Below are 24,411 nucleotides of genomic sequence, written 5' to 3' on the forward strand. Positions count from 1 at the left end.
TCATGATCTCAGGGTCCTGGGATCAAGTCCCATGTCGGCCTCCTCCTTCAACAGGGAGTCCGCTTGTCCCTCTGCCTCTCTCCCTGCTTGTACTCGCTCTTATAAATCTTAAATAAATAAAATCTTTTTAAAAATGTTTCATTTTGATAACTCCAATCTATAATTTTTTGGCTAGTATCCCAGAATCCTGACAATCAGTCTCAATAGCCTCAAAGTGTCAGTCACGTATCCTAATTCAAGTGAGCTGTTTATACAGTTTTGGGTCTTAAGCATGGTTTCTTTTTTCCCTTGAAATATGTATCTTGGTTCTCTACATTAACCAACTAATTTATACTTAAACAAATGACAGTATTCATTTTCTACCATCTCCGTAGAAAACTAATTCCAGTGCAAGATTACCTCTAAAAATAGCACTGTATGTGATTTATTTTCATTAATAATAATCTTTCTTTAATTAGAAAATAGTGCTTTCTAAATCATGTTTTCTTGACATCATGTGCACAAATAACCATCAACATTTAATATTAAGAAGGCGTGTATGCTGTGAATATGAGTTGTTCTTGATAGCTTATTAAATAGCTTATTGAGATATAATTCATATATATTTACCTATTCCAAATGTATGACTCAGTGGTTTTTAGGATATTCAAATTTGTGCAGGCATCACTGCAAACAATTTTAGAACATTTTCATTGTCCCATAGATTCCAGGCACATTAGTAGAAATGTGTAAATTTCCCTCAACTCCTCTGACTCCAGGCAGCTACCAATCTGTTTTTTCTCTGTATAGATTTGTCTATTTTGAGCCTTTAGTATAAACATAATCATAAAATATGTACTCTTTTCCAGCTAGCTTTTTTTCACTTAGCATGTTTTCATGGTTCATCCAGGTAGTAGAATACATCATTACTTCACTCCTATTAATTGCTGAATAACACTGCACTGTATGGTTATACCATATTTTATTTTACATTCATCAACTGATGGGCATTTGTGCTTTTAGCATTTTTGTCTATTATAAAAAATGCTGCTGTGAATATCTATATACAGGTTTTTATGTGAACATATTTTTTTTTTCTCTTGGGTAACACCAATGAGTAAAACTGCAGGATCATATGGTAACCCAATGTTTTAAAATTTTGAGGAATCGCCAGACCCTGCAAAGCAATGTGGCATTTTACATTCCTCATGGGAGTGTGAGAGGGGTCCAACTTACACGTATCCTTTCAAAAATTTATTATCTATATTTTTTATTATAATCATTCTTATCCATATTTTTTTATAAAGTGATATGGATTTGATTTACATTTCATTGATGGCTAATAATATTTGATTCATTTTGAGTTAATTTTTGTTTATTGTGTGAGAGAGAGTCCAACTTCATTGTTTTACATGTAGACATTCCACTGTCCCAGCACCATTATTTGAAAGGACTATTATTTCTCTTTTTGAATTGTTTTGGCAATCTTGTTAATATCAGGTTGACTATAAATGTGTACGTTTACTTTTGGACTCTCAAGTCTATTCCATTTATTATATACCTAGCCTTATTCCAGTATCATACTGTTCTGCTCAATGTATTTTTGTAGTAGTTTCAGACATCAGGGAGTGTGAGTCCTCTAGCTTTGTTATTATTTTTCAAGATCATTATTATTTTTCAAGAATGTTTTGCTTATTCTGGTCCCATGGGTTTTCTTTTTGTATTTTTTTGAGCTCTTTTAAAAATTTATTAATTATTTTTATTAACATATAATGTATTATTTGCCCCAGGGGTACAGGTCTGTGAATCGTCAGGCTTACACACTTCACAACACTCACCATAGCACATACTCTCCCTAATGTCCATAACTCAACCACCCTCTCCATACCCCCCACCCCCCAGCAACCCTCAGTTTGTTCTGTGAGATTAAGAGTCTCTTATGGTTTGTCTCCCTCCCAATCCCATCTTGTTTCATTTTTTCCTTCCCTACTCTCCAAACCCCCAACTCTGCATCTCAAATTCCTCATATCAGGGAGATCATATGATAATTGTCTTTCGCTAATTGACTTATTTCACTCAGCCTAATGCCCTCTAGTTCCATCCATGTGGTTGCAAATGGCAAGATTTCATTTCTTTTGATGAATGAATGACCCATTCATTCTTTAGAAGGATGCTGTTTAGTCTCCATGTATTTGGGTTCTTTCCAAATTTCCTCTTCTGATTGAGTTCTACCTTCAGAGCATTGTGGTCTGAAAATACGCGGGGAATGATTCCAATCTTTTGGTACTGGTTGAGACCTGATTTGTGACTCAGGATGTGATCTATTCTGGAGAATGTGCCATGTGCACTAGAGAAGAATGTGTATTCTGTTGCTTTGGGATGGAATGTTCTGTATATATCTGTGATTTCCATCTGGTCCAGTGTGTCATTTAAGGCCTTCATTTCCTTGTTGATCTATTGCTTGGATGATCTGTCCATTTCAGTGAGGGGAGTGTTAAACTCCCCTACTATTATTGTATTATTGTCGATGTGTTTCTTTGATTTCGATATTAATTGGTTTATATAATTGGCTGCTCCCATGCTAGGGGCATAGATATTAAAAACTGTTAGATCTTCTTGTTGGACAGACCCTTTGAGTATGATATAGTGTCCTTCCTCATCTCTTATTGTAGTCTTTGGGTTAAAATCTAATTGATCTGATATAAGGTTTGCCACCCCAGCTTGCTTCTGATGTCTATTAGCATGGTAAATTGTTCTCCACTCCCTCAATTTAAATCTGGAGGTGTCTTTGGGTCTAAAATGAGCTTCTTGCAGAGAGCATATTGGGTTTTTTTTAATCCATTATGATACCCTGTGTCTTTTGATTGGGGCTTTTAGCCGATTTACATTCAGGGTAACTATTGAGAGATATGAATTTAGTGTCATTGTATTGCCTGTTATGTGACTGTTATTGTATAATGTCTCTATTGATTTCTGGTGTACTACTTTTAGGCTCTCTCTCTTTTCTTAGAGGATTCCTATAAATATTTGCTTTAAGGCTGGTTTGGTGTTTGCAAATTCTTTTAATTTTTGTTGGTCCTGGAAGCTTTTTATTTCTCCTTCTATTTTCAGGGATAGCCTACCTGGATATAGTATTCTTGGCATATTTTCCTCATTTAGTGCTCTGAGTATATCATGCCAGTTCTTTCTGGTCTGCCAGGTCTCTATGGATAAGTCTGCTGCCAATCAAATATTTCTACCATTGCATGTTACAGACTTCTTGTACTGTGCTGCTTTCAGGATTTTCTCTTTATCATTAAGACTATTAAGTTTTACTGTTAGATAATGGGGTGTGACCCATTTTTATTGGTTTTGAGGGGATTTCTCTCTGTCTCCTGGAATTTGATGCTTGTTCCCTTTGCCATATTAGGGAAATTCTCTATTATAATTTGCTCAAATATACCTTCTGCCCCTCTCTTTCTTTTCTTTTGGAATCCAATTACTCTAATATTGTTTTATCTTATGGTATCATTTATCACTCATATTCTCCCCTTGTGGTCCAGTAGTTGTCTCTCTTTTGCTCAGCTTCTTTATTCCCCATCATTTGGTCTTCTATATCACTAATTCTCTCTTCTGCCTCATTTACCCTAGCAGTAAGAGCCTCCATTCTTTTTTTTCTTTTTTTCTTAAGATTTTATTTTTTATTTATTTGACAGAGATCAAAGTAGGCAGAGAGATAGGCAGAGAGAGACGGAGAAGCAGGCTCCCTGCTGAGCAGAGAGTCTGATGCAGGGCTCGATCCCAGGACCCTGGGATCACAACCTGAGCTGAGGGCAGAGGCTTTAACCCACTGAGCCACCCAGGTGCCCCAAGAGCCTCCATTCTTGCTTGCACTCCATTAATAACTTTTTAAATTTCAGCTTGGTTATATTTTAGTTGGTTATATTTTAGTTGGTTATATTTTAGTTCTTTTATTTCTCCAGAAAAAGATTTTATTTCTCCTGACAGCATTTCTCTAATATCCTCCATACCTTCTTTGAGCCCAGCTATCACCTTGAGCATTGTCATTCTGAAAGCTAGATCAGACATATTACCAATGTCTGTATTGGTTATGTCCCTAGCCTTTGGTACTGACTCTTGTTTTGTTTTGTGGTGAGATTTTCTGCCTTGTCATTTTATCCAGAAAAGAATATATGAATGAGAGAATAAAATACTAAAAGGGTGGCAAAGACCCCCAACATGTACACTAACCAAATCAGAAGAAACCCCAAACTGGGGGTGCAAAAAGGGGTAAAAAAATATATATATATATTTTTTTTTGACCCCTTTTCTTAAATATATATGTATGTATATATATAGATATAGATATAAATATAGATATAGATATACACACACATACAGACATACATGCATACATACATACATATTAGACTGGTGAATAGCACAATAGCACAGACCCACCCACTTGATTTTGGGTGTGTTTTGGTCTCTTAGAAGAAACTACCTCCCAGGGGCGCCTGGGTGGCTCAGTGGGTTAAGCCTCTGCCTTCGGCTCAGGTCATGATCCCAGGGGCCTGGGATCGAGTCCCGCATTGGGCTCTCTGCTCAGGAGGGAGCCTGCTTCTCCTCATCTCTCTCTCTGTCTGTCTCTCTACCTATTTGTGATCTCTCTCTCTGTCAAATAAATAAATAAAATCTTAAAAAAAAAAAAAAAAAGAAACTACCTCCTAAAATTTTAAAGAAAGAAAAACATATATATACAAAAATAAGGGTAAACATGATGAAGGGATGGAATATGACCGTAAAGATGAAAAGTTAAAAAAATAAAAATGGAATTGATAAGTTGGTTGGAAAAAGAAAAAATGGGGGGAGAGAATATGCTCAGGGTGGAGACTAGAACAAAGCACTGTGCTAGATTTAGGGTATATTTTGATCTATTAGAAGAAATTGCGTCCCAAAATTTTTTAGGAAAAAAAAAAAAGACAAACCCTCTATGTATACAAAAAATAAGGTTAAATACAATGAAGGATAAAATATGACTATAATAATTAAGGTCTAAAAAGGTTTTTTTTTTTTTCCAGAAGGTATTGTTAAGATAAACTAGTTTAAAAACATTAAAAGAGGAAAGAGGAAAAGTTAAAAAATTAGCATAAGAAAAAAGTAAAATAAAAAATTTAATTTAACTTTACAAAACTAAAGGATCATGGGGAGAAAGCCATGAATTCCTTGCATTGTTTTCCCCTAGCTCTGGAGTTCCACTGTTGTTCTTGATCAGTTAGCCCGGTCTTGGTTGGATGTTCTTGCTGATCTTCTGGGGGAGGGGCCTGTTGTAGTGATCCTCAAATGTCTTTGCCCAAGGCAGAATTGCACTCCCCTTGCCAGGGGCCAGGCTAAGAAATCTGTTCGAGTTCCTTCTCGGGAGTTTTTGTTCCCTGAATGCTTTCCATGGAGCTCTGGAGGACAGGAATGAAAAGGTCGGCCTCCCAATATCCAGCACAGAGGGGCTGAGAGCTTGGGGCCTGACTTGTCAGTGCGCCCTCTGAGAAAAGGGGTCAATCACTCCCATTTTCCTGGTCTCTGGCTGCGCTCTGGGCTCACCCTGCCTGTGACCAAGCATTTCTGTCTCTGGCGTGCAGCTGTGTTTGGAGTCTCCAAAATCAGCAGATTCCTGCCTCCAGAGGAAGAAGGTCAATCTCCCTGGATCTGCCACTTGTGGCTTCCCTGCTCAAAGGGCAGTGGTCTGACTGTGCCATGGATCATGGTTTAAGGTAACCCCTAGCTGAGAGCTCACTCCTCGGCTCTGTCTCTGTAGTCAGCTTCCCTGCTCCAATATCTGGGAGCTCTGCCACACTCAGACACCCCCAATCGTTCATTGACCCTATGGGTCCTGAGACAACACTGTCCCTGAGAGTGATCCACCCCTGCTTAGCCTCCGGAGAGATATCCCTAAGTGGAGCAGATTTCTAAAAGTTCTGATTTTGTGCTTTGCTGCTCCGCCACTTGCCAGGAGCAGGCCCCTCCCCCTGCGGTCTATCTTCCTGTCACTTCAGATTCACTTCTCCACATGTCCTACCTTTCAGAAAGTGGTCAATTTTCTGTTCCTAGAATTGCTGCTCCTCTTCTCTTTGATCTCCTGCTGCATTTGTAGGTGTTCAGAATGGTTTGATAACTATCTACCTAAACTCCTGGTGACCTGAGGTCATTTCAGTCTGCTACTCCTCCATCATCTGGCCTCTCTTGGCTTGTCCCCTGGGTTTTCATGTAAATTTTTGGATCGAGTTTTTTGTTTGTTTGTTTGTTTGTTTTTAATTTCAGCAAAGAAGTCATCTGGGATTTCGATGGGATAGCCTATTTGCCTGGAGTATAGCTTCTATGCTAAGGGTGGGGACTGGGTGTAAAGAGGAAATCTGGTAGAGGAATATAGCATGCAAAATTCCACCAGGAATGTAGTCTCTGCAATACAGAACTAAAGAAATTAGAGCTGGGGTGGGGAAATCCCAGTTTCTGGTGCACACCTACCTGGAGTGGATCTTCCAGTGTACTGTGCTGGGAGAAGAAAAGGAGGGCAGCTGGTTGTGGCTCAAGTCCCACAGAATTGCAGGTTTTTAAAAATTTAATAGGTTTTTCCACCTAAATTTTTTTTTTTTTGATGTTGTTGTGTGCCCTTAGGACAAACTCCAGATATTTTAAATGTGTGTTAATGTGTTTCTTTAAAAAAATATTTTACCAGTTATGATTGCTCTTCTTGAGAGCAGGTGTATGGAGTTTTCACACCTTCATTCCAGAAGCGGGTCTTTAGTATTGTGTTTTAGATCATGTTCAAACATGATATTTTAAAATTTAAGGCACATAAAATCTTTCACCTAGTAAATGACTATCAGCTTTTATGTCCAAAGGGAAAACTATTATTCTGTAAATGTTCATTTGATATAATAGAATTCTACATTTATACTATAGCAATTTTTTAATTTGAAAAGATTTTATATCACCCTCCATATGATTACTTATTGGAAATAATTTAACTAGTACATTATTTATAATATGCCATAAATCAATTTGAAAGCAATAAAATAGAGATTGAAAAAGTTTCTGAATATAAACAGCATTATAAATGCATGAAATGAAATGGAGAGCAAAGAAATAGAATTGACACAGCAATAAGATGGAAAAGATAGGAAAGATAACAAGGTATTTTTTTTAAAATATTTTATTTATTTATTTGAGAGAGAGACAGTGAGAGAGAACATGAGCGAGGAGAAGGTCAGAGAGAGAAGCAGACTCCCCGCGGAGCTGGGAGCCCGACACCGGACTCAGTCCTGGGACTCTGGGATCATGACCTGAGCTGAAGGCAGTTGTCCAACCAACTGAGCCACCCAGGCGTCCCGATAACAAGGTCTTAAGAGTAGTTAACCTTCACTTTCTTATTTGATTGTTTCACAACATATAACTATAGTCTTTTTAAAATATAGAATAAAACCAATAACTTATTGATTTAAAAAAATCAATAAAAATAACTTAGAATGATCATGAACTAACTAACCAGTTCAGTAGTGGCCCCTGGATACAAATTATTTGAAGTCAAATTGAATACACAAAAGATATGGTAAATCTCTGCAGAAGCAATGACAAAAATAATCACCTCATTACTTGGTCTTTGAATATCCACCGATTTAAATAACTATTTTTATTTTTTAAATAATAAATAGAGCAGTAAGAAACTCTTAAAGTTGGTGGATATGTTTACAGCATAAATTGTGATGATGGTTTCAAGAGTGTATTCTTCTCTCCAAATTCATAAAGTTGTATACATTATATATGGAGAATTTTTTGCATGTCGTTCATACCTCGATAAAGCAGTTTAAAAATTATTTTCATGTTTATCTCATTAAGACTGTTAACACTCTGGGGACGCCTGGGTGGCTCAGCTGGTTGGACGACTGCCTTCGGCTCAGGTCATGATACGGAGTCCCGGGATAGAGTGCTGCATCGGGCTCCCAGCTCCATGGGGAGTCTGTTTCTCCCTCTGACCTTTTCCTCGCTCATTCTCTCTCTCACTGTCTCTCTCTCAAATAAATAAATAAATAAAATCTTAAAAAAAAAAAGACTGTTAACACTTTGTAGTATGCATTATCTTCTGCAAGTCTGTATCAATATTCCTACATATAGCTGTTTAGTAAGCTCTCATTGTGTATTTGTTAATTATGAGCTTAAATTTGTTTAATATAATGATCCTTTCTCAAATGACAATGTGATCAGCCATCAGTAGGCATAATTTTGGAAATACTAAAAGAAAATGTCATTTTGTGGGGAAAGTATTATTCCCGAGTGATAAAGGGAATGGTCAGAGGAAAATGCAGAAATAACATGGCTTCATCTTTATTCATTATTCATTATTCATTCATCATTACTCAGTCCCATTCTTATTAAAGTATCATAACTAAGTGTATAGTCTGGATTCACAGACTACGAAATCAAATTTTTCCTCTATCATATTCTAGTTATATGATTTTAACTTTTAAGAACCTCTGTTTACTCCTTGGTAAAAAGACAAAATTAATACCTACTCACAAGATTGCTCTCATCAATTAAATAGGTATACTGTTTGACATATGGAGACAATACTCCATAAAAGGTAAACATTATCAGTGTTCAGTCTAAGCACCATGTATGTTTTAATTCATATTTTTGAAATATTAATCTCATTTATACTTTGTTTAATTAGCTTTCTCAAGTATATTTTATATGGTTAAGTGTCTCATATTACATAAAAAAATCTCAAAACTCTGAGCGGTTCATTAGGTATATGAATTATTGTGAGGAATTGTTCAAAACAGATTTCTGCCCCATTTCCTGAGTTTCAACTTCAGTAGGTCTGGGTAAAGCCTAAATATTATATTTTGAAATGGTTCTAGGTGATGTTAATTTTTTTGGGCCAGGAACCAGACTTAGAGAACCAGTGCTCCAAATCATATAATAAATGAAATGTTATGTTTAAAATTTTCATTAATCTCACAAATTAAATGAATTTAATTGAATGAAAATTAAAATTTTCATTAATCTCACAAGTCCAAGGTTAAATGGCATCTTATTTTGTCTTATGCAACTAAATTTGTTTGTCTTCTTACATTAAAAGTTTCTTTGGACTTCCTCTATGCTGACTTTATAACTATCTCTGGAAGTTCTGAATGTCACCATCTCTATTTCCTTACAATATCTGTCTGAGAACATTCTCAACATATCATTATGCTGCAAGTGATAATAACCAACAATTTTATAGTATTTTCCATATGCCAAGAACTCTTCTGCGTATTTTATATAATTACTAATTTAAGTCTCAAATGATCCAATGCAGTTAATACTAATATTATTGTTTTTTTTTTTTTTTAAGATTTTATCCATTCATTTGACAGAGATAGATCACAAGTAGGCAGAGAGGCTGGCAGAGAGAGAGAGAGGGAAGCAGGCTCCCTGCCAAGCAGAGAGCCCGATGTGGGACTCGATCCCAGGACCCTGAGATCATGACCTGAGCCGAAGGCAGCGGCTTAACCCACTGAGCCACCCAGGTGCCCCAATACTAATATTATTGTTATTGCTTTACAGATATAGAAGCAGAGACAAATGTCATTAAATGAATCGCCCAAGTTCATGTTGTTAAAAAGGGAAGAAATTAGATTTAAACTCAGGCAGTCAATTTGCAGGACACTTTTTCTTAGTTACTATTAGAAACTATTTCACTTTACAATGTGGACCTAAATTTTTCTTCATGTTACTACTCTTTCATATTTTCTTTAGTCAGTAGATATAACAATTGAGTAAGGGAACAATCCAACAATAAGGGCTAATTTATTTGAAACACACCTAACAAGATCTTCTTTTTTCAGCATCTTCTTTTTTGAGTTTCAATATATACAAGTTATTTGTATATGTATCTATGTATATATAGATGTGTGGCTTGTGTGTATTTGCTCCAAAATAACAAAGCATAGTGAAAGAACAAAGCATAGTGAAAGAACATTGTAAAATTTCTTGTTGTGCCCATGATTAGTAAACTTTTAAAAAATTTATGTCAAAATATGTATTATATATCCTAACGTAGAATCCAGTAAATATTCCTATCTGCTTACCAGGAAAAATATGAGAAAGCAAAGAGAGAAATATATAAATTTTATTTATGATTACATCTAATATTAAAGTTATAATCGGGACACCTGGGTGGCTCAGTTGGTTAAGCGGCTGCCTTCGGCTCAGGTCATGATCTCAGGGTCTTGGGATCGAGTCCCACATCAGGCTCCTTGCTCAGCAGGGAGCCTGCTTCTCCCTCTGCCTCTGCCTGCCATTCTGTCTGCCTGTGCTCGCTCTCTCTCCCTCTCTCTCTCTGATAAATAAATAAAATCTTAAAAAAAAAAGTTATAATCAATCTGACTTCTAGTTGAATCTCTGAATCAAGCAGATTACCCACTCAATCACAGTATAACTCAATGAGGGTATCTGCCTGGGGGCGGGGGGGACTCATGTCCAAGGGAAAGAAGATCATAGAAATGCTAATTAAGCATTGCCTTTTAATCATTTCCAAGTTTCCCTTGGTGAAATTAGTTAAAGGGGGCCTTAAAGGGAGTGATAAGTATTACGAGAAGAGAGTTTTTACTGCTTGGAAAAAAATATCAGGAAGAGAAAATAAATAATGTCCCCATGATCTTCCCCACTTATTTTTTCTTAACCCACTGGGCTTAATGATTAAGAGCATGATCTACCAAAGGTGAGGTTATTCATCTTGTTATAGGTGACTAACAGTCAGCATAAGCCTGCTCCCACCTTCCTATACTGCTCCTACCAAATCAAACCTTCCCCTTTGAGACCACTGGAGATTGGCTAATGCTTTGCCGTCTTGGGCTATGAAATAGATCTGAATAATACACTAATTAAATTTCATGCTAAACCTACTCTGCTCCAAGGCTGAAAATCTATTCTCTACTCCATTCCTCACACCAAATTAGGTTTAGTTAGATTACAACATAGCCTATCAGAAATTATCCAATGAGTCTAAATGACTTCATTAAGAAATCTAATAATAAAATTCATAAAGGCTTTCAATAATAGAATGCCAACATCACACACATGCCATAAATTTGAATATAAGCCCCTTAGCAGTATGAACTTTCCAAGGAGATATTAAAGTTCAAAGATTAAATCCTCTTGCTAGTTAAATTTCATAGGAATTCAGGTCTGAAATAAAAATATTCTGCCTTAATATGTTAAAAATTAAAGGAATTAAAATTTGTCCCCATATCTTATTGTGTTTTGTCTTAGCCAAAAGGGTCCTTCAATCTCAAGCGGTTTTCAAGTTCTGTCAGCTGCTGGAAAATGAGATTTCTTTCACTGGAACCATTGTGGTTCTTTTAGAGACCCAAAAGTTTAATTAACTTAAGGCCAAGTCTTGAGGCAGCTCATACTGTTATTTAAAAGGTCAAAATTATCAAACCCAAAACCATCAAAGTTAAAAATAAGTTCATCCCACTCCTAGAGGAATAGTTTAGGCAAAACTGCTTTTAGAATCAGTTTCTTATCTTATGATCTCCCTGATATGAGGAAGTGGAGATACAATGTGGGGGGTTTGGAGGGTGGGAAAAGAATAGATGAAACAAGATGGGATGGGGAGGGAGACAAACCATAAGAGAGCCTTAATCTCACCAAACAAACAGGGTGGGGAGGGAGTTATGGACATTGGGGAGGGTTTGTGCTATGGTGAGTGCTGTGAAGTGTGTAAACCTGGCAATTCACATTGTACCCCTGGGGCTAATAATACATTATATGTTTATAAAAAATTAAAAAATATATATTAAAAAATAAAAACAAGACAAGACATAATTAAAAAAAAAAAAAAAAGAATCTGTTTCTTAGTGATGGCCAAGACCATAGCAAAGATTTAGTGATATTTAAGGGAAGAAGTGTCGATAAAGATTTTTGTTTTCCAGGCACATGAGTGGCTCAATAAGCATCTGCCTTTGACTCAGAACATGATTCCAAAGTTCCAGGATCTGGATCAAGCCCTGCATCAGGGCTCCCAACTCAGCTTCAGGCTCTCTGCTCAGCAAGGAGTCTGTTCCTTCCCCTGCTCATGCTCTCACTCTCTCACTTTCTCTCTGAAATAAATAAAATCTTTAAAAAAAAAAAAAAAGATTTTTGTTTTCAACTGTACCTGCATATCAATCAGTTAATAATTTTTGTTCAGAATTAATAATGTGAGAGTCTGAATAATATTCTAGATAATCCTTTGTTTAGCTTTATGTGTTTTCTATATCCTCGGCTAAAAATATGCTTCTATCTCTCAGGTCTGAGAAACCTGCCACCTAAGGAAGGCTTTCAGCTAGTATTCATATATCTTTATCTAATATACAGTATTCAGAAGAATCATCAGTGAAACTAATATTTTAAATCTGAATCTCAAGTCCATTAGATCTACAGAGAACCAGTACTTCTGTCTTGTTCTCCATCAGGTACTGCCTTTCTTTTTAGATTTCATATTTTTGTAGGCAAACCTGCATGTCCACGTACAAATGTTAGCACCTAGAAAATAAATAATCATTTCCCCACTCTTGATTGCATAGATCACATAGCTGAGGTTAGTACTTCTAAAGATTTCCTTGTATTTTTAGGTTTGTTCAAATTTAAAGGGGTACATCTAAAGTTACCTAACTTTAGACTTACTAATAAGTCCTCAAGTAATGCTCTCTATGTCAAGCAAAACTCATCAGTTCAGGAGGTCTAGAAAGACCATATTATTCTAAAAATAAAACCATGTCTAGTAGAAAAATGTGTGCCTGTGTAGAGAGAAAGAGCAGTCCTGCATTCTGAAACTGTGTGTCTCTGCTTATTTGTGATTAGTAGGGATGCCTGGGTGGCTCAATGGGTTAAAGCCTCTGCCTTTGGCTCAGGCCCTGGTCTCCGGGTCCTGAGATTGAGCAACCCCCCCCCCCCCATTCAGGCTCTCTACTTGGCAGGGAGCCTGTCCCCTCCCAACTCTGTTTGTCTCTCTGCCAATTTATGACTTCTCACTATCAAATAAATGAAAAATCTTTTAAAAAAAAAAAGTTTGTGTGAGTAGTATATGTTTGTAGGATACTGTAGTAGTCTACTGAAATTACCTACGCATTTGTCAAGACCTGCCATGCAACCTTTGTTTCTTCTGCAAAGGCCTAAACTGTACTATTTGTATTTTAGGTGACTCGTCAGTGGATAGTCCCATTATAAGCTATAGTCAAAAATAACATGTGGCTTCTTCTTCAGGTCAGAGCAGTTTAAAGTCATTTAATTATCACAACAACCTGTCTAGCCACATAGAAATCTTTAAAACTACAAGTTCAAAATATCTTGTCCACATATTGACCAAGGTCTCTGTACTCTGCCTCACTGCAAGACTTTGACATGTTATTTGGCTTTGAACTTCTATTCCCTGCTTTATTTTTCTCCATTTCTGACCAGTGTCCAATTGTTGGGGATTTTATATTATACGGGCCATGGGCAGACTGCTCAAGGTGAGCCACTTTGGCATGAACATTATTTTGAGTTAAAAGCAATCCAAACTCAGCAAATTAAAAAAAAAAAAAAAAAGAGAGAGAGAGAGAGAGAAAAGAAAAGAAAAATCTACCTTCTTCTTCCCTGCCTCCACATACCAGGAAGTGAGCTCTTAACAGAGATTTCACTGTACTTAGGAAATATCTACATAACAGCGAAATCTTTGCGTTCCAAATATCTCCTTTCACCTTCCTGCTAATAGTCTTTGGCCCCTTTGTATCCTACCCTTCTTCTTAGCTCATATAAACATCATGTTGCCTGAGTGACTGTCTTTGGAATTCCCATATCTGTGAGGATTTCCCTTACATAAAACTATTAAATTTGATCTTCTCTTATTAATCTATCTCACGTCAATTTGATTCTTAGTCCAGATATAAGGACCTTAGAGGATAGTGACAATTCTTTCTCTGCAGCAGTAGCAACCCTCAAAATAGTCTCTACTCTCTAACACTTTGGAAATAAAGGATATAAAGGAATAAAATATGGTGATTCGGATATTGCTCTTTTTGCCAATAATAGTTTTATTGTCAATGTTGCTTTGCAGAAGATCAAAATAGGATGGAAAACTGAACGCCATATTAGGAAGGGCTTATCCAACTAGACACACACAGAAGCAATCCTGGGGTGGTAGAGATCTCCTGTGGTGGAGAGTTTGGAAGACAGGGAGAAGCTATCTTCCAATAGACATGTAGGGACAGCTGAACTAAAGATGTCCAGTATATTCTGATTTTATTTTTACAAAAGGTAACTGATCTTACCTTCTCTTCAGTAGTGTCAGTAAAGTGAGACGGGATGAAGGATTAAGTAGAAGAACAGGGCAAGAATGTTACTTGTATTTGAGTAGAGTAACACAGACTTATCTCCTGCTAAAAGCTAATGAGCTAGTGAATTTAGAACGTGCTGTAAGTTCAGGTTTTAGATACAATTTAATGCAAAAAAAATTACTAAATATATAATAATATATGAAATTACTAAACATACAAAGACAATTACCAAAATATATACTGTATTTTTAAAGAAAGTTTACTAAAACAGGGGCGCCTGGGTGGCTCAGTGGGTTAAGCCGCTGCCTTCGGCTCAGGTCATGATCTCAGGGTCTTGGGATCGAGTCCCGCATCGGGCTCTCTGCTCAGCAGGGAGCCTGTTCCCTCTCTCTCTCTCTCTGCCTGCCTCTCCATCTACTTGTGATTTCTCTCTATCAAATAAATAAATAAAATCTTAAAAAAAAATTTACTAAAACAAGTCATGGCCTAATTTAATTTGCAACAATTATGTGTGTAAGTCAATGCAAGTATTTGATAAAATTCAAACTTATATCTTTATTTCTACATGTGGATCCCAAAATAGCTATACTGATTAATTTCACTTCTAGGAGATGGAGGGATCTTTTTGGAGAAACAGTGACTGCCATTTATAATTTAAGTATAAATAACAGATAAGCATAATTTTATGAGTGGTAAACTGCATTTGAGCAGAAATGTTCAGTTGCTTAACAGTCTTTCAAAGCCCACAGATTTTTCTATTGATTTTTATATAAGTTCAAAAATCAACAGAATCCATTTTCCTTTTTACTTCTCTTAGTAGAATAGATTATTCTCTTACCCAGGTCTAATTTATAACCAAAAGACAAGGTAGGTCTGCCTAAATTAGTAGAAAAGCTCCATTAGTTGGCTGGTCATTGAATTAAAGGGAACTTCAGTATTAATCCAACCCAGTCCTCTCAACTGGCATATGTGTTAAGCCCCACAGCAAAGTATCTGGCAATAATGAGATAAAATTCTGTTCTTCTGATTTCCGTTTCACTACCATTTATCTGTGCCGAATTGCCTTTCATTCTTTACTGCTATTGCCATGTTTAAGATAATTTCAATGAGCTCTGGAAAAAAAAAAAAAAAAAAAAAAACATTAAATGATTTGTTTGTGTATACCAGTATCCTGAAATAGAATCAGCCTAGGGACAATCCTTGAGTTCTTAAAGGTAGTAGGAGTTTGGCCGACAGTAAATTCTATCCTATTTTTTGGTTATAAGAAGTGCACTGAACCTTATCTCTAAGTCATGCAGCTCAAGAAGAGGTGATAACATGAATCAGTCAAATATTGACCATTAACTCAATACTAATAGTTTATTTTGTGAAGTAAGATGCTACTAGGGTAGTGACAATAATGTTCATGCATTTAAGGTATAATAGAAGGTTGAAAGTCAACAACATGGCAACAACAAAAAAACCCAGGCCTTCTTTATAAATGTATAGGAAGTTTCCTAATTTATGTGGCTTAGGAAGTTTCCTAATTTATGTGGCTTTAGAAGTGTTCGGATAATATGCAATAGCTTATAACCAAACTCTAAAAAAGATGTACTCTGCTCAGTAGGATATCTATTAGTACTAGGACACTGGACAAAAGTAAAATATAAAGAAACTTTAATACAGTCCTAATGTCCTATTGTAGCATCAGGCTCTATTCGTCCTCTACTTGGATCTATGTGCTGGTGATAAGTATGACAGTGGTCACTCTTCTTAAAACATTCTTCTTCTTTTTCATAATAGATAATATATCTAGACAAGCCTGGAAGTATCATACAAACATGTGGGATTTGTACTATAACAACTCCAGTCTGAAATAAGGATCAATCTTCATATCTTTTTTTTTTCCAGTTTCTAAAGGTTCGTTTCTTTCTGCTTCTTTACTCCCCAAATTATAAGATTATGAAGAAAGCCTCATTTCTGAGACATCTTTCCTTTAAAGATTGCCACATGGAAGTACAACTTCCTTCTCACTGGGTGAACACACCAGAACCTCAGGAATCAGAATGTATCATGTGGTAACATGTAACTGCAGTTTTCTTTATTAAGTCATTTGAACAACATTTATTTATAGACAAGTGTATCAGTAAGTGTCTTACAAGGAAATAAGAAACATCCTAGGTATTTAATTCAGAGAAAAGTTTATATAGAAAATTGTATAATAATACAAGAGCTGAGAAGACAAATAGGAGATAGTGAAGTGATATGAAAGAACAACAATTCAGAGGACAAGTATCATCCATGATAGACAGACACAGGGATGAAGCATTGTTACTAGAACTCAGAAACCAGTGTTGTCTATAAGCACCGTAAAAGGAGCCAGACAAGGAATTAGTAGTACAAGGCAAATGCGCCCACTGCAGAACACTCAACTTGAGAGGGAGACAGAGAAGGAATAGCCTGGCTTTTCCCCTTCACTCATTTTCCAGCAATGCCTCTCTGTGTTTGAAGCTACCAAGTAGCCATGAGGAAAAGAAACTAGATAATATACTTTTTAGAACAGCAAGGAATTAATTGGAATCTGAATAATAAAAACTGAAATAAGTGTCAACTATGCACCACTCTTTTAGGGAATAGAAATTCAGCAATAATAAATCTGACCAGGGGCGCCTGGGTGGCTCAGTGGGTTAAGCCGCTGCCTTCGGCTCAGGTCATGATCTCAGGGTCCTGGGATCGAGTCCCGCATCAGGCTCTCTGCTCAGCCGGGAGCCCACTTCCCTCTCTCTCTCTGCCTGCCTGTCCGTCTACTTGTGATTTCTCTCTGTCAAATAAATAAAATCTTTAAAAAAATAAATAAATAAATAAATAAATCTGACCAATTTCCTGTCCTTGAGAGGTTAATATGGAGTACTTAATATATACCAGTTACTCAAAATTACTGTAAATATCCCAGTATACTTTAAATACACGAATCTGTTAAGCTTTATAAAAGTCTATGGGATAAATATTATCATTGCCTCTCCCATTCAGATGATAAAGACAAGGAGTTTATATCCCTTAGGGCACAGTGCTTACAAGCAAGGGGGCCAGGATTCAAACATTCTAGCATTCTAGCCTAGAGTATGATCTCTTTAATCTTATTCCATTCCAACTTTTTTGTGCCTTATACTTTCTATCCTTTCTCTCACAAATAAAGATGATAATAAGTAACACTGAGAGGTGTTTTTCTTTTTCTGAAAAATCTTATAGGGTTCACATACTAAGATTTAGAATTTTTGAAACAGCATAAATTTGCTCACTATCTTGCTATTCTCCTAAATATAAAAATTATTTCTGTCTCTTGGATAATTCAAATATAAATGGATAGCTATGCATTATTAATGTTGCACAAAAGCACACTGAATTGGGGTGCCCGTGTGGCTCAGTGGGTTAAAGCCTCTGCCTTCAGCTCAGGTCATGATCCCAGGGTCCTGGGACTGAGCCCCACATCAGGCTCTCTGCTCAGCAGGGAGCCTGCTTCCCTTCCTCTCCTCTCTCTCTGCCTGCCTCTCTGCCTACTTGTGATCTCTGTCAAATAGATAATAAAATCTTAAAAAAAAAAAAAAAAGCACACTGAATTTTATGAGTGATAAAAAAAAGAGCTAAATTCTAGGGAATACTCCCTTACCTCCATTTTTAGGATTTTTAGATGGTGAGAACAAATAACGAAAACCAGAAAATAATCTTTTAAATTAAATGTCATAAGTAGGGAGGGGCAGCCTAAGAGCAATGAGTACTTCTGAATAGAGAATATGAACTTAGCCTATTTCAAAAGTTCCCCATGTGCTACACAAAATCAAAGAAAACTAATAGAAAGAGGGCTTCTCTAAATAAATGAGTATAGCATTCCCAATGCTTGGTGTAAGGTACCAGAACAATTCTTTTCTGGGTCTATACTGTGATTTCCTTTTTAAATGTGTCAATGTGAAAGCATTTTGGAGGCAAGTTAAGTTTTACCTCCTTCCCTATTATGTATTCAGCAGATCAGAGACAGCATTTGTAAAAAGCATTATTTACTGAGCAGTATTTCACACAGAACAATAAAACAAGAAACCTCTCCTCAAGAAAGACTGAAGCACTGTGATGGTAGTTTCTTACCTCTAACCTTGGTTCTTATAAGAAAACTCACTGTGGCTTGCCTTAAGTGGGTGGCACAATCACGGGTCTAAAACTGTATGGATGCAGATCATAGTAACTGGGCATATTATCTTCGGGTTTGGTTTTTTTTTTTTTTAATTTTATTTATTTATTTGAGAAAGAGAGAGAGAGTATGAGAAAGGAGAAGGACAGAGGGAGAAGCAGACTCCCCAGTGGGGTCCAGAGCCCGATGTGGGATTTGATCCTGTGATGCAAGATCATAACCTGAGCTGAAGGTAGTTGCTTAACCAACTGACCCACACCAGCATTCCCTACCTTTGGTTTTTGAAACTTCAAAATAACTTCTAAGAGTTTAAAACAACTGAAACATGAACTCCTGACTGTGGAAATCCTGCTGTCCTTTGTGAATGATGTATGAAATGAAAATCTCTGCCTAGTGCATAGAATACTGACATTATGTAATTATAGCCATGCTGGTCAGCAGTCCATGTAGTCAGAATGCTATTAGAAAAAACATACCTGTTCTACAAGTAGTTCAGCCTACATAAAGAATACTACATAATGGGAGACTTAGGTTTGCAGTCTGCACTTTTACTTTCCTATTCTTGCAAGTCAAAAAATTATTTTTAAGTCATTCGCACCAAATTCTTATAAATTTAATTTCTTAAAAACATGGAAATCTTAAATATCTACCTATAGATTTCTATACAAAGGCCACACTCTATAAGCAATTCACTTGTTTGTGGAGCTCTCCTTTTGTTACTATTTAGAGGAAGCTGAAGAGTAAAAAGGAGAACAGAAGATTGACCATGATAGCTGTCTCAAAATGAACATGGGGCTTCATTTGTCATCTAAAGACCAATAGGAAGTTGGGACTGCTATTCACAATAAAAAATTACTGACTGCAAAAATTCCATACATGTATGCTTATGTTTTAAATATTTTAATGTATCTAATTATGCCCTAAAGTACGTATATATAAAATATTTCTTAGAATTCTATGGCAGAATTAAAATCTTTACATTGGCACACTATCAATATTTGTTGTAAATCCAAGTAGTGACACTGACAAAAAACAAAATCCATATTAGCCCTAAAATACCCAAATACATCCTTCATAAGTAGCCATCCCTGGAGTATACGGTTTTATTAAAATAATATGACCACTGAATTTAATTTTAAAATTTCCTGAGACACTATTTGGAAGGCTTAGAGGATCCTATGATTTATTTTTTCATACAAAGAAAATATATATTTTTTCATAATATGATGTTTAGTTAAGGGAAAATATAACTTTTATGATATGATCTTTAGTTAAGGGTCACTAAACATTAGAGACATTTATGAAGGCAATATAAGAAGCTGTCTTTAATTACCTTTAAAATTTCATAGTGCAAATTAACTTATGACAGATTTCCCCTTTAATTATCCACTAAAGTACAGGGGTGTTCATTTTTATTCTTTATTTTCATATCCCCTAGTAGATACTATACTCAGATTTGAACCAGAGGCTCCATTGGGCTTTATCATGCAAGGGCAGAGTGTCTACAAACCACACTTCTGCTCAGCTGCCTGGCTGCTTGTTAGGCTCAACAACAGGGGGTGTTAGAGAGAGAGAAAAAGATAGATGGAGAAGAGACCTGCTCCTTACTGCTTCCTGTTGATTTTTCTTTTTCATCCAATTTCATCCATTATAGTGACACAGTAATGGAAGATTCACTTCAGAGACAAACATGAACATTTTGTTTCAGAAAGAATAAGATTCTTTCATTTTTTTCCCAATACATTTAAAACGATCAAACATCATATATATCCAGAGATGCCAGCATTCATGATAGACTGAATGAGATTAAATAAAGAGTGACTATACTAATATAAAAAATGTCTGGTGCCCTCCCACAGTGTCCCTCTGCTGAGCTTTGAGAGAAGAAAACCAGCTGAGTAGTGCCTTTATTTGGAGTCCAAATTCTAGCCTCATGTGGTGGGTCCAACCTTTCAAGTGTTAGTTATTCCGTCTTTTCTCTGCTCCGCCACCCCTAACTGGGAGCCTCTTGCAGTGGCTGCCTCCATGAACCTAGTATTCTTTTTTTATGCTCTGTCTTCAGTAACACTTGTCAACTATTCTCCCATCTATGTACATTTTTGCAACTCCTTCCATTACGTGGAATTTACTTCCCTTCCTCTTGAACTGGAGTTGGCATGGCAACTTGCTTTGACCAATTGATGGGACACAAGTTAGGCCTGGCCGCTTTATATTTGCATTCTTGGAGTTTTGTGCCACCAGGTGAGAAGTCTAGCTATACTGCTTTAAGAGAAGAAAGCCATACTTGGACATTTCAGCTACCCCATCTGAGATGCCAGACTCGCAAATGAGCCATTAAGATTTTCCAGCCCTGGCTGGACTCCTAGCTCTGTGGAGCTACATAAGATAGCCCAGTTGGACCACTTGGAAAAGAATGACAGCTCAGATGATCCAAGTCAACCCAGAGAATCATGAGAAAAAATAAATCGTGATTGTCTTAAGCCGCTAAGTAAAAGGAGTAGTTGGTTACATAGTAGAATATAACGAATTAAGCCTTTTTAGTTCTTAAAGAGCTAAACTTTCTAACAAATGTTCTTTATTAAAAATACCCATTGAGTGATTTCTATCTCCTGACTGGACTGTGACAAATCCAAACATAAATACTGAAACCAATAAAATAATTTGTTCAAATGAGATTATATGTTTTGCCAGTGTTTTCCACACAGTAAACTGATTAATTTTTTAAAATAACCTCAATTTCAAGCTATCAAGAAAAGAGCTATAACAAGAATCTTATCAGAAAAATTTAAAGAATTTATTAAGCAAGATAATGACATGAGACTAATAGCTACTTTTGAAGAAGCAACTAATTTTATTAAAGGAAATGCTGAGTATTTAACCATACAACTACTAGCTGTCCTCTTAACTCTATTATACAGGTCACTGATAACAATATTAAATAGAATCAGATTTGAGTAATTTATATGTTGTTTTCATATGAGCACAATGAAGTTAGTGTCATGTTAGTGATGAAACTAATTGTTATAGGTTACTAATAGCATTTGCAGTTGAAGATAAAATATTAACTATGTCAATGTGAGGTGCTATGAATGGAATAGTGAATGTAATAGGTATGAGTTAACAGATAAACTGTAACTATAGTGAGTTTTAAACACCAAGTTTGAAATTTGGGCTATGTAAAGATATCAACAAGAAATGATATTGCAAAGTCTGTAATTGTAGAAGGCCATATGACTGGAACATCTTACATTTCAAAACATTTCAAAGAAGTGCTTATGATATTAAGGGAGATTATCTTCCACAGACAGACCTAAACAGGATTTAGCATAATTTCCCTGGGATTAGGTACTCCTAAAACTATCAATACATAAACAAGCTTTTCCTAGGAAAATATCAATTTTCCTAGGAAAATATCAATTTATATAATGTCAGGGCATTCCATCAAGGCAGGATTTTAGAACATCAGGATGGGCAGCAGACCATCAAATCTAAAAGGACGCTAAAACATGGAAGGGATGAATCCTTATATTCTACCCTCTTGAGTCTTTAATAATAATCAGTTCTCAATGACGGGGATGGGGAGAATGTACAAACCCTACAACAATGGGATAACCATGCTGATTTCTTTCTTTTTCCTTTAAGTGTCCCTTTCCAATATCCTCCAGTAAAATAGCAGAAATAAGTCCTCCCTATTGTGTTCTTCGCCTGTACATCTAACAGAAAACCAGTTTATATTATGGTTTAAATATATATGACTGAAATAAAGTTTCATGCTTATTTATTTTTTTTTATGCTTATTTATTTTTGAAACATTATAAAACCAGGAATACTGACTTTTCCTCCAAAGAGTACACTTGCTGTACTCTTTCTGAAGAGCAGAAGAGGGCATAGAAAGAAATAGTTGACAGAGGAAGGAAGTAATTTCCACATCTACAAAATAGTACTGAAGAAACTGTGTATATGGGTAGGTAATTGGATAAGATACACAGCGGACAATAAAGCTATCAAAATGATAGTTCTGTGTATGTCTGCCCCTGAAAAAAAGTTGCAAACAATCATGTATTTTTTTAACAGTTACTTAGCTAACATTTATGTGGTACCTACTCTCTGTCAGGCACTGTTCTAAATTGTGTGTGTGTGTGTGTGCGTGTGTATATATATAAACGTAGAAGAATTTTCTTTTTCGTGCTTTTTAAAAAATATCTATGCTTATATAAGTAACATAGAAAATAAACACTTTCCATTCAACATGTATTATTTGTGTCCAACCGGGTAGGGCATTTCTCTAATGTAGTCATTTTCTACACTCTAAGCCTGGGTTTCCTAAAGTAAAAACTAAGCAATAAACATTTCCAGACTCCTGTGTTTCTGGTGTGCATGCATCTTTCCTAAACGCTACCAGTTCAAAAGCAACCCCATGAGGCTTTACTTAAGATGTGGACAACATGAATTTGTAGCTGTCTATTCTAACAAGTATTTGGGAGAGGTACAACTGGTTTTGTTGGTAGTACAGGTGGTATAATTTATTAATCAATTTACTATGGTTTGAAATTTAAGTTGTTTCTAAACATTTGGCATTTGTATAAATGCTTTGGCAAAATGCTATACAATTTTGGTTAATATTTAAATATTTTTCTCTCATAAATTCGATTTTCAGTGAGTACTTACTATGGGCATACTAACATACATAGGCTATATGAATACTTTCATAAATGCTTGTCTAACTTTGTAAGTCTAGACAGCACTGAATTTGTCTTGACTATTGCTTTACCTTCAAAAGCACTGAATATTATCATTAAAAAAATGTCAATTTATTTGATGGATGAAAACACTCTCCTATATTTAATGCTTTTTTACTCCTTATTCATATTTTATTTTCTGTGTGTTCACATTTTATTATCCATGTATTTTTTATGTTTTCAATTTTCTGTTGATGTCCTTTAAGCATTTTATTTGCATTTTTATTTTCTTTTTATTTTGCAAGCTAGAAATATATTAAATATACTAACTTGTTTCATGTTGGTTAAAAATAGTTGTTTTTGTTTGAGAGAAAACAAATTACAAGTGTTTCTTGTAGTTTTTAAATATATATGATTTATGATAACAATAATTATTATAATTTTGATTCTTGCTCTACATTTCATATACAACATCCCCTGACAAGTGGAGAAACAAGTTTGGTTATTCATGTTTTATTTTTAAAAAGTACTTATTTTTTCACATAATAACAATGGTTTTCAAATTCAAAGAGCAAAAACAATGCTAGAATAGGCAAAGAAAATAATTTAGGTATTGCAAGCTCATTTTTATATACATAAGTGTGAACAATGTATGTATGTTAAGATATATAAACATGATTTCACTAATTAACTCTTCAACAACTATATATTAGGCACTATTTATGTTCAAATTTTTTGCTAAGCAACATAAAAGATATGAAATGAATCAGAATGAAATCTTTCTTAAGGCACTTGCACTTCAAAAATGAATAATTGTTTAAAATCACTTAAACGGGGCGCCTGGGTGGCTCAGTGGTTAAGCCGCTGCCTTCGGCTCGGGTCATGATCTCAGGGTCCTGGGATCGAGTCCCGCATCGGGCTCACTGCTCAGCGGGGAGCCTGCTTCCTCCTCTCTCTCTCTCTCTGCCTGCCTCTCTGCCTACTTGTGATTTCTCTCTGTCAAATAAATAAATAAAATCTTAAAAAAAAAAAAAAAATCACTTAAACGATAATTTTAAAGACACTTTTTGAAAATGTTTGTGTTTTATCACTGTAAAATATGTAACTAGGGAGAACAATGTTAGGTTTCCCAGTGGATCTTTTTTCTTTTTTCAGAAATGTTGCTATACTTTTTTCTACACAATATAACTGAGTAATTCTACAAAAAATAAAATAGGATGTTCCTGAAAGGAAGGAAGAACAAGCAGAAAAAATAAAGACTTATGAAAAAATAATTAGA

This window comes from Mustela lutreola, chromosome 3, assembly GCF_030435805.1.
Source record: "Mustela lutreola isolate mMusLut2 chromosome 3, mMusLut2.pri, whole genome shotgun sequence".
Lineage (NCBI taxonomy): Eukaryota > Metazoa > Chordata > Mammalia > Carnivora > Mustelidae > Mustela > Mustela lutreola.